This window comes from Leucopleurus acutus (genome assembly GCF_964270905.1).
Source record: "Leucopleurus acutus genome assembly, chromosome: 9".
Classification (NCBI taxonomy): domain Eukaryota; kingdom Metazoa; phylum Chordata; class Mammalia; order Artiodactyla; family Delphinidae; genus Leucopleurus; species Leucopleurus acutus.
In genome coordinates, this window is record NC_139144.1 from 95,732,365 (window position 1) to 95,744,875 (window position 12,511).

At 38.9% G+C, this 12,511-nt stretch overlaps 1 protein-coding gene across 2 annotated transcripts in view; it reads right to left on the reverse strand.

Moving 5' to 3' along the window:
• Positions 1-12,511, reverse strand: part of BRAF (B-Raf proto-oncogene, serine/threonine kinase) — a 159,188-nt gene that overhangs the window by 73,250 nt on the left and 73,427 nt on the right. The gene's annotated exons all lie outside the window — the stretch shown is intronic.

Consider the following 12,511-nt stretch of genomic DNA (forward strand, 5'->3'; position numbering starts at 1 on the left):
GCGGCCCATCTCCCCAGATATTAATCCGAATAATTTAAAACTGAAAAAGGACTGACAAACACAGTGTAGACTAAAGTGAAGCAATGGGAGTTCAGGTTGGTCAGTCTTTATGGGGGGAGGGGAGTGCAGACAGAGGAAATGTTAATAACAAAATTAAAGGTTTCATTCTTTTAAATCACTAAAGTACTCAGCAAACCAAAGGTTTCCAAAGAAATTGGGAAACTTATGCTAGAGGGGGAAAAATGGAGTGAAAATGAATATAAGACAGCTGAATCTAAACAGTATATTGAAGGGGAACAATCGAGAAAGCCAAATTAGAACCTAAGATTAGAAAACACAGGAGGCAGATTTTAGCTCAATATAACCGTTAAAACTATCCAGCAAGGGAAAAGTTTACCATGAGGGAGTAGGTTCATCATTGGAAATATTCAAGAGACTGGATTGGTACAGTTGATCCTCTTTATTCATAGACTCTGCATTTGCAAATTTGTTTGTTTGCTAAAATTTATTTGTAACCCCAAAATCAATACTTGCAGTGCTTTTGCAGACATGCACAGAGGACTGAAAAATTTGAGTTGCTCAAGGCATACTTTCCCAGCTGAGGTTAATCAAGGTGACACTGCCTTCTTTTTCTAGCTCTCATACTGTAGACAAGTGCCAGGTGACTTTTAAGCTAATGGACCCCAGTCCATTCTAGGGGCCAATATACAGAGGCCATCTTTGGCTCATTTATAACAGTAATCCTGCATTTCTCCTAGGAGCAATGGTTCAGTATTCACTAATTCAGTGTTTGCAGGGAATGTATAGAACATAACTATTGCAAATCGTGAGAACTGGCCATACCTTCCAGAAATAATGAACAGAAGAGAAAGCTTACTTTTTCCCTCTGCAACTCATATTCTGCCTACTCTAAACCAAAAACTTCTTGATTGACAACCCTATCTTTAGTTTTAAACCCCATCCAGTCTATCCTATCCCCATGTTATCAGTGAAATCTTTCTAAAGAAGGTATTCTTAACATGTGTGCCTGTCAAATACTTCTGAGAACCTGATGAAAGCCTTAGATACTCTCTCTGGAACATAAAATTTCAAGCCCATTATGGACTGCTGAGGAGTCCACTGAACTCAGATTTAGAATCCCATTCTAAGGTATAACCTTACATTTCATTAGTCTTCTCAAAATTTTCCAGTTATTTATAGGACAAAATTCAAATTCCTTAATATGGCATACGAGGGCATCAATGGGTTGGGGCTATCAACCTTTCAGTTCCTTTGGTAATTCCCCTCATGCACTCCTGTAATGCCATCTTCTAATATAGCTATGCTCCCTTATGCTTCTCTGAACAGGTTGATTCCAAGGTGTATATATGTTTCATCAGTAGGCAAAAATTTGGTTTTCCACTCTTATCACCAAGGGAAAGTCACCTATCAGTCCTTCATTCACTTCCGTAGGCTGATTTCTGTTCCTTCATGATACCTGTTCAACAGACTGACACACCAACAGAATAAAACAGAAAGACCAAAGCAGACTCCAACACATAAAGAAAATCAAACTAAAATAAAGGCAGCATCTGAAACAGGATAAAGATGAACTTTTAAATAACTGATGTTGGAACTACTGGAACCAATCCAGGAAAAAAAGGTTCACCCATACTACATACTGTACACTAGGGTAAATTCCAAAAGGATCAAATATTTAAATGTTGAAGGAAGGAGGGGACAAACCATAAAAGAACTGAAAGAAACACACGGCAAGCTCCTTTATAACCTCAAGTGAAGAAACCTTATAAATCTATGATGCAAAGTCTGGAAGCCATAAAAGAAAAATGTTAAATTCACCTACACATAACTAAGAACTTTTTAGATGGCAAAACACACACAACATACTACAGTCAGCCCTGCATATCGTGGGTGCCACATCCGTGGATTCAACCAACTGAGGATCAAAAATATTCAGAAAAAAATTCCAGAAAGTTCCAAAAAAGCAAAACTTAAATTTGCCTACTATAAGTAACCTAGAGATGATTTAAAGTATACAGGAGTATGTGCATAGGTTATATGCAAATACTATGCCATTTTATATAAGGCACTTGAGCATCCAAGGATTTTGGTATCCTTAGGGGGTCCTGGAACCAATCCCCTGCAGATACTGAGGGATGACTATATAAGCAAAGTCAAAAGACAAATGCAAACTGGGAAAAAAATATTTGCAACTTATATAAGAAGCATATAATCTTCATGATATATAAAGAGCTCCTGAAAAATCGAGATCAGGATCAACGGGCAAAGGACATGAAAGACAGTTCAGGAAAACAAAATATAAACGGCCTTCTAACTTATGAAAAGGTGTTCAACCTCAGAGAAAAACAAACTCAAACTTGCCAAAATATCTTTCATTTATCACATTGGCAAAAATACAAAAGTTTGACAACATACTCTGTTGAGAGGCTATGGTAAACAGGCATCTCATACACTGCTGATAGCAGTGCAAGACTAATCAAAACCTGTGAAGCAAAATTTGAAAGTTTCTTATCAAAATTACAAATGTAAATTTCTCTTTGATCAAAGAAGCCTACTTTTGGTATACCATAATTTAACTGGTAAACTATACTACATCTATACAATGGAATCTATAGCTATAAAAAAGAATATTTAAGCATGCTATACCTGGAAATGGAAAATTTCCAGGATAGCCTACATAAACATTAAAAGCAAAATACAGAATGATATATACAGTATGATACCTTGTGTGTATGAAGAGGAGTGGAGAAATAAGAATATATCTTTCTATTTTCTTCTTGCTACATGAAGAAACCCAGAAAACACACACACCCACCCAAATAAAAATAGTTACCTAAAAGGTACAGGGGAAACTGGATGTAAAGAGGTAGAGGTGGAAACAAGATTTCCTGATGTAAATACCACATGAAAGAATTACCGGAACAACTCCTACAGAACACCCACTGAATGCTGGCAGAAGACCTCAGACCTCCCAAAAGGCAAGAAACTCCCCACGTACCTGGGTAGGGCAAAAGAAAAAAGGAAAAACAGAAACAAAAGAATAGGGACGGGACCTGCACCAGTGGGAGGGAGCAGTGACGGAGGAAAGGTTTCCACACACTAGGAAGCCCCTTCGCAGGCAGAGACTGCGGGCGGCAGAGGGGGGAAGCTTCAGAGCCGCGGAGGAGAGCACAGCAACAGGGGTGTGGGAGCCAAAGCGGAGAGATTCCCGTACAGAGGATCGGTGCCGACCAGCACTCAGCAGCCCGAGAGGCTGGTCTGCTCACCCGCCGGGGCGGGCGGGGCTGGGAGCTAAGGCTTGGGCATCGGTCGAGCCCAGGGAGAGGACTGGCGGAGTGAACATAGCCTGAAGAGGTTAGTGCGCCACGGCTAGGCTACCCGGGAGGGAGTCCGGGGAAAAGTTTGGACCTGCCAAAGACGCAAGAGACTTTTTCTTCCCTCTTTGTTTCCTGGTGTGCGAGGAGAGGGGATTAAAAGCGCTGCTTAAAGGAGCTCCAGAGATGGGCGCGAGCCGCGGCTACTAACAGCGCGGACCCCAAAGACGGGCATGGGACGCTAAAGCTGCTGCTGCCACCACCAAGAAGCCTGTGTGCGAGAACAAGTCACTATCCACACCCCCCTTCCGGGAGCCTGTGCAGCCCGCCACTACCAGGGTCCCGTGATCCAGGGACAACTTCCCCGGGAGAACGCAGCACGGCGTGCCTCAGGCTGGTGCAACGTCATGCCGGCCTCTGATGCTGCAGGCTTGCCCCGCACTCCATACGCCTCCCTCCACCCGGCCTGAGTGAGCCAGAGGCCCCGAAGCAGCAGCTGCTCCTTTAACCCCGTCCTGTCTCAGCGAAGAGCAGACGCCCTCCGGCGACCTACACACAGAGGCAGGGCCAAATCCAAAGCTGAGCCCCGGAAGCTCTGAGAACAAAGAAGAGAAAGGGAAATCTCTCCCAGGAGCCTCAGAAGCAGCGGATTAAAGCTCCACAAACAACTTGATGTACCTGCATCTGTGGAATACCTGAATAGACAACGAATCATCCCAAATTGAGGAGGTGGACTTTGAGAGCAAGATTTATTATATTTTCCCCTTTTCCTCTTTTTGTGTGTATGTGTATGCTTCTGTGTGAGATTTTGTCTGTACAGCTTTGCTTTCACCATTTGTCCTAGGGTTCTGTCTGTCCATTTTTTTTGTTTTACTTAAAAAAATTTTTTTCTCAATAATTAGTTTTTATTTTAATAACTATTTTATTTTCTTATTTTATTTTAGCCTCTTTCTTTCTTTCTTCCTTCCTCCCTCCCTCCCTCCCTTCCCCTCTCTCTCTCTCTCTCTCTCTCTCTTTCTTTCTTTCTACTTTTTCTCCCTTTTACTCTGAGCCATGTGGATGAAAGGCTCTTGGTGCTGCAGCCAGGAGTCAGTGCTGTGCCTCTGAGGTGGGAGAGCCAACTTCAGGACACTGGTCTACAAGAGACCTCCCAGCTCCACGTAATATCAAACAGCAAAAATCTCCCAGATATCTCCATCTCAAAACGAACACCCAGCTTTACTCAACGACCAGCAAGCTATAGTGCTGGACACCCTATGCCAAACAACCAGCAAGACAGGAACACAACCCCACCCATTAGCAGAGAGGCTGCCTAAAATCATAATAAGGCCACAGACACCCCAAAACACACCACCAGACAGGGACCTGCCCACCAGAAAGACAAGATCCAGCCTCATCCACCAGAACACAGGCACTAGTCCCCTCCACCAGGAAGCCTACACAACCCACTGAACCAACTTTAGCCACTGGGGACAGACACCAAACACAACGGGAACCACAAACCTGCAGCCTACAAAAAGGAGACACCCAAACACAGTAAGATAAGCAAAATGAGAAGACAGAAAAACACACAGCAGATGAAGGAGCAAGATAAAAACCCACCAGACCTAACAAATGAAGAGGAAATAGGCAGAATTCAGAATAATGATAGTAAAGATGATCCAAAATCTTGGAAACAGAATAGAGAAAATGAAAGAAACATTTAACAAGGACTAAGAAGAACTAAAGAGGAAACAAGCAATGATGAACAACACAATAAATGAAATTAAAAATATTCAAGAAGGGATCAATAGCAGAATAACTGAGGCAGAAGAACGGATAAGTGACCTGGAAGATAAAACAGTGGAAATAACTACTGCAGAGTAGAATAAAGAAAACAGAATGAAAAGAGCTGAGGACAGTCTCAGAGACCTCTGGGACAACATTAAATGCACCAACATTCGAATTATAGGGGTCTCAGAAGAAGAAGAGAAAAAGAAAGGGACTGAGAAAATATTTGAAGAGATTATACTTGAAAACTTCCCTAATATGGGAAAGGAAATAGTTAATCAAGTCCAGGAAGCACAGAGAGTCCCATACAGGATAAATCAAAGGAGAAACACGCCACGACACATACTAATCAAACTGTCAAAAATTAAATACAAAGAAAACATATTAAAATCAGCAATTGAAAAACAACAAGTAACACACAAGGGAATCCCCATAAGATTAACAGCTGATCTTTCAGCAGAAACTCTGCAAGCCAGAAGGGACTGGCAGGACATATTTAAAGTGATGAAGGAGAAAAACCTACAACCAAGATTACTCCACCCAGCAAGGATCTCATTCAGATTTGATGGAGAAATTAAAACCTTTACTGACAAGCAAAAGCTGAGAGAGTTCAGCACCACCAAACCAGCTTTACAACAAATGTTAAGGAACTTCTCTAGGCAAGAAACACAAGAGAAGGAAAAGACCTACAATAACAAACCCAAAACAATTAAGAAAATGGGAACAGGAACATGCATATCGATAACTACCTTAAATGTAAATGGATTAAATGCTCCCACCAAAAGACACAGACTGGCTGAATGGATACAAAAACAACACCCATATATATGCAGTCTACAAGAGACCCACTTCAGACCTAGGGACACATACAGACTGAAAGTGAGGGCATGGAAAAAGATATTCCATGCAAATGGAAACCAAAAGAAAGCTGAAGTAGCAATTCTCATATCAGACAAAATAGACTTTAAAATAAAGACTATTACAAGAGACAAAGAAGGACAATACATAATGATCAAGGGATCGATCAAGAAGAAGATATAACAATTGTAAATATTTATGCACCCAACATAGGAGCACCTCAATACATAAGGCAAATACTAATAGCCATAAAAGGGGAAATCGACAGTACCACATTCATAGTAGGGGACTTTAACACCCACTTTCACCAATGGACAGATCATCCAAAATGAAAATAAATAAGGAAACACAAGCTTTAAATGATACCTTAAACAAGATGGACTTAATTGATATTTATAGTACATTCCATCCAAAAACAACAGAATACACATTTTTCTCAAGTGCTCATGGAACATTCTCCAGGATACATCATATCTTGGGTCACAAATCAAGCCTTGGTAAATTTAAGAAAATTGAAATTGCATCAATTATCTTTTCCGACCACAACGCTATGAGACTAGATATCAATTACAGAAAAAGATATGTAAAAAACACAAACACATGAAGGCTAAACAATACACTACTTAATAACGAAGTGATCACTGAAGAAATCAAAGAGGAAATCAAAAAAATACCTAGAAACAAATGACAATGAAGACACGATGACCCAAAACCTATGGGATGCAGCAAAAGCAGTACTAAGAGGGAAGTTTATAGCAATACAATCCTACCTTAAGAAACAGGAAACATCTCGAATAAACAACCTGACTTTGCACCTAAAGCAATTAGAGAAAGAAGAACAAAAAAACCCCAAAGTTAGCAGAAGGAAAGAAATCATAAAAATCAGATCAGAAATAAATGAAAAAGAAATGAAGGAAATGATAGCAAAGATCAATAAAACTAAAAGCTGGTTCTTTGAGAAGATAAACAAAATTGATAAACCATTAGCCAGACTCACCAAGAAAAAAAGGGAGAAGACTCAAATCAATAGAATTAGAAATGAAAAAGGAGAAGTAACAACTGACACTGCAGAAATACAAAAGATCATGAGAGATTACTACAAGCAACTCTATGCCAATAAAATGGACAACCTGGAAGAAATGGACAAATTCTTAGAAATGCACAACCTGCCAAGACTGAATCAGGAAGAAATAGAAAATATGAACAGACCAATCACAAGCACTGAAATTGAAACTGTGATTAAAAATCTTCCAACAAACAAAAAGCCCAGGACCAGATGGCTTCACAGGTGAATTCTATCAAACATTTAGAGAAGGGCTTCCCTGGTGGCGCAGTGGTTGAGAGTCCGCCTGCCGATGCAGGGGACACGGGTTCGTGCCCCGGTCCGGGAAGATCCCATATGCCGCGGAGCGGCTAGGCCCGTGAGCCATGGCCGCTGAGCCTGCGCGTCCGGAGCCTGTGCTCCGCAATGGGAGAGGCCACAACAGTGAGAGGCCTGCGTACTGCAAAAAAAAAAAAAAAAAAAGAACCCCCAAAAAAACATTTAGAGAAGAGCTAACGCCTATCCTTCTCAAACTCTTCCAAAATATAGCAGAGGGAGGAACACTCCCAAACTCATTCTATGGGGACACCATCACCCTGATACCAAAACCAGACAAGGATGTCACAAAGAAAGAAAACTACAGGCCAATATCACTGATGAACATACATGCAAAAATCCTCAACAAAATGCTAGCAAACAGAATCCAACAGCACATTAAAAGGATCATACACCATGAACAAGCGGGGTTTATTCCAGGAATGCAAGGATTCTTCAATATACGCAAATCAATCAACGTGATACACCATATTAACAAATTGAAGGAGAAAAGCCATATGATCATCTCAATAGATGCAAAGAAAGCGTTCGACAAAATTCAACACCCATTTATGATAAAAACACTGCAGAAAGTAGGCATAGAGGGAACTTTCCTCAACATAATAAAGGCCATATATGACAAACCCACAGCCAACATCGTCTTCAATGGTGAAAAACTGAAAGCATTTCCACTAAGATCAGGAACAAGACAAGGTTACCCACTCTCACCACTCTTATTCAACATAGTTTTTGGAAGTTTTAGCCACAGCAATCAGTGAAGAAAAGGAAATAAAAGGAATCCAAATTGGAAAAGAAGAAGTAAAGCTGTCACTGTTTGCAGATGACATGATATACTATACATAGAGAATCCTAAAGATGCTACCAGAAAACTACTAGAGCTAATCAATGAATTCGGTAAAGTAGCAGGATACAAAATTAATGCACAGAAATCTCTGGCATTCCTATACACTAATGATGAAAAATCTGAAAGTGAAATCAAGAAAACACTCCCATTTACCACTGCAACAAAAAGAATAAAATATCTAGGAATAAACCTACCTAAGGAGACAAAAGACTGTATGCAGAAAATTATAAGACACTGATGAAAGAAATTAAAGATGATGCAAATAGATGGAGAGATATACCATGTTCTTGGATTGGAAGAATCAACATTGTGAAAATGACTCTACTACCCAAAGCAATCTACAGATTCAATGCAATCCCTATCAAACTACCACTGGCATTTTTCACAGAACTAGAACAAAAAATTTCACAATTTGTATGGAAACACAGAAGACCCTGAATACCCAAAGCAATCTTGACAATGAAAAACGGAGCTGGAGGAATCAGGCTCCCTGACTTCAGACTATACTACAAAGCTACAGTAATCAAGACAGTATGGTACTGGCAGTAAAACAGAAATATAGATCAATGGAACAGGATAGAAAGCCCAGAGATAAACCCACACACATATGGTCACCTTATCTTTGATAAAGGAGGCAGGAATGTACAGTGGAGAAAGGACAGCCTCTTCAATAAGTGGTGCTGGGAAAACTGGACAGCTACATGTAAAGGTATGAGATTAGAACACTCCCTAACACCATACACAAAAATAAGCTCAAAATGGATTAAAGACCTAAATGTAAGGCCAGAAACTATCAAACTCTTAGAGGAAAACATAGGCAGAACACTCTATGACATAAATCACAGCAAGATCCTTTTTGACCCACCTCCTAGAGAAATGGAAATAAAAACAAAAATAAACAAATGGGACCTAATGAAACTTCAAAGCTTTTGCACAGCAAAGGAAACCATAAACAAGACCAAAAGACAACCCTCAGAATGGGAGAAAATATTTGCAAATGAAGCAACTGACAGAGGATTAATTTCCAAAATTTACAAGCAGTTCATGCAGCTCAATAACAGAAAAACAAACAACCCAATCCCAAAATGGGCATAAGACCTAAATAGACATTTCTCCAAAGAAAATATACAGATTGCCAACAAACACATGAAAGAATGCTCAACATCATTAATCATTAGAGAAATGCAAATCAAAACTACAATGAGATATCATCTCAGACCAGTCAGAATGGCCATCATCAAAAAATCTAGAAACAATAAATGCTGGAGAGGGTGTGGAGAAAAGGGAACACTCTTGCACGGCTGGTGGGAATGTGAATTGGTACAGCCACTATGGAGAACAGTATGGAGGTTCCTTAAAAAACTACAAATAGAACTACCATATGACCCAGCAATCCCACTACTGGGCATATACCCTGAGAAAACCATAATTCAAAAAGAGTCATGTACCAAAATGTTCATTGCAGCTCTATTTGCAATAGCCAGGAGAGATGGAAGCAACCTAAGTGTCCATCATCGGATGAATGGATAAAGAAGATGTGGCACATATATACAATGGAATGTTACTCAGCCATAAAAAGAAACGAAATTGAGTTATTTGTAGTGAGGTGGATGGACCTAGAATCTGTCATATAGAGTGAAGTAAGTCAGAAAGAGAAAGACAAATACCATATGCTAACACATATATATGGCATCTAAGAAAAAAAAAATGTCATGAAGAACCTAGGGGTGAGACGGGAATAAAGACACAGACCTTGTAGAGAATGGACTTGAGGATATGTGGGGGGGGGGAGGGTAAGCTGTGACAAAGCGAGAGAGTGGCATGGACATATATACACTATCAAACGTAAAATAGATAGCTAGTGGGAAGCAGCCGCATAGCACAGGGAGATCAGCTTTGTGGTTTGTGACCACCTAGAGGGGTGGGATAGGGAGGGTGGGAGGGAGGGAGACGCAAGAGGGAAGAGATATGGGAACATATGTATAACTGAGTCACTTTGTTATAAAGCAGAAACTAACACACCATTGTAAAGCAATTATACTCCAATAAAGATGTAAAAAAAAAAAATTACCTATTCAAAAAGGAAAAGGGGAAGGGGAGCACTGTCTCAAATTTTAAGGCTGAAAAGACTAAAAAGATATTTTCAAAAGAACCAGGTTAATGCCTCTTCTCCAAATTACAAAATTAAATGTCCCTGATTAGGCTGTCAAAGCAGCAATAACTTTTCTCTAAAATAATTTAAAAACAAGCATCCTACCTTAACAGCGATCTATAGTCAATGTAATCATCTGAATATTTGCAAAGGAAAATTCAGACCAAAACAAAATGTATCAGTCTAAACTTTAACATACCAGTTTTTAAAGTGAATATAAATCATCTTTTATCAATGGATTCATGATGGTCCACCACACTACCCTACTTTTGTGTATGTTTAAAATTTTCCATATAAAATGTTCTCTTAAAACCTTAAGAACTCCTTAAAGGAGTGGCCATCAAAATTCAGGTGGCCATCACAATTACTACATGTTTAATTATCTGAGCTAGCAGATTAATGTGGTAGTTTAAATTCTTTACAATGCAGACTTTATTAGATGCTTTAAGTAAACTTCATGATACACTGAGATCTCCTTGTATAAAACTGGCACAGATTATACATGCTAATATATGGGTTTTTAAAATAAACCTAAATTTATAGCTTCCTGATTTTATCATAATTTATCTTGATGTCAAGTCCTTTTTTAGGAGTGTTAAACCAGTCATAATATAGTTCATTACTATAGACTGTTAAACCAATTCACAATAAAAGGAAAAATTTAATATGATCTGCTTATAACATGGTCTTTTTAAAGTTAAAAGAGGCTGACTATATATACTACCAAAACTTCCTAAGGTGAAAGCGATTTTAGAATTAAGTATGCCTCCTGGTCAAGTTGTATTTAACTGACAAAGAACAAGTGATAAAGGTGGTAGGTCTTTTACTCCTAAATTGCTGGTCCCAATTAAATCGAAAACCAAAACTAAATTTAATCAATTACCTCTTTAGACCTCCAAGGGGGAAAACTTATCTAGCAACAGATTAAGTCCTTTCACTGTGGCAAAAGTTAATAGAATTTATGAGGAGTCAAGAATGTCCCAGACTTCACAGCTATTTTATTAAAATTAAACACAGTATTTTAAATATCAACATGAGTTAATACTGCTCCATATAATACTCTGCCTCACAAAGTTACTATGAGGATCAAATGAGAGTATGGGGGAACATTTTTACAAACTGTAAACCACTATGCAATAGGTATTCTTCTTGTCTACAAAAGGATGGAATGTGTAACTCTCTTTCATCACTTGCAGATCTTAGAGGTTTCTGCTTTACTTTTTGCTAAAAATAAAGGGAGAGGGAGGGTATTCCCTGGGGTTCTAGCATCTACTCTAATGATGTCCCTTTACTCAATCTATTCCATTAAAACTACTTACTTGTGCTAGTAAGAGAGAGTTTCCTACATGTTTTCGTGCTCTTTACATGTTTTTCCTCAAACTGGCTAAAACAAGAACAGCTTGTTTAGCTTCTCCTTAACCCTTCCAATCCATAAACATTTCTTGCTTTAATTACCACACAACCAAGGCATGATTTTGAAGGATCCAACATTGCCCTATCTGTTCCCACTGTCCTTCCTTTCATTATGTTAAATACAATCACACCTAGTAATTGTTAGACACTGAGGAAACCAAAAAAGATAAGCTGCTTTGAGAGCTTTCTCCCCAAAGATGTTAAAATTAATTTAGTAGTTTTAGATATTTTTTTCAGACACCTGCTATTTACAGCCTTTGAACCAAATCTGCATTTCCCATTGAGAGATCCACTTACAGGTCTGCAACTTGGAAATACCCCATTACTTGTAGACAAAGAGTCCTGTATAAAGATGTTCATATTTTAGCACTGTTAGTAATAACAAAAAACCTGAACATAACCTAGATGTCTGTCAGGATAAACTATGTTCAATTGAAAAGAATCAGACCTATATGTATCAACACATACATATGTATACCTTGAAATTATAATAATTTTGAATAAAAAGGACAAGATGTTGAACATTACATACAGTATCATACTATTTTATATATTAAAAAAATGCTTATAGGTACATATCCATGTAGTAAAATATAAAAATTTCGATTGAATGTACCCCACATTTATCATAGTGACTACTTCTTGGGGGACAAGGTGGGATGAAGGATGTTTGGGAAGGGAATGGGACAGGTAAGAGGAACCTAAATATATATATGTATGTACGTATATATGGATATATGTTATATATGTGTGTGAGTGTG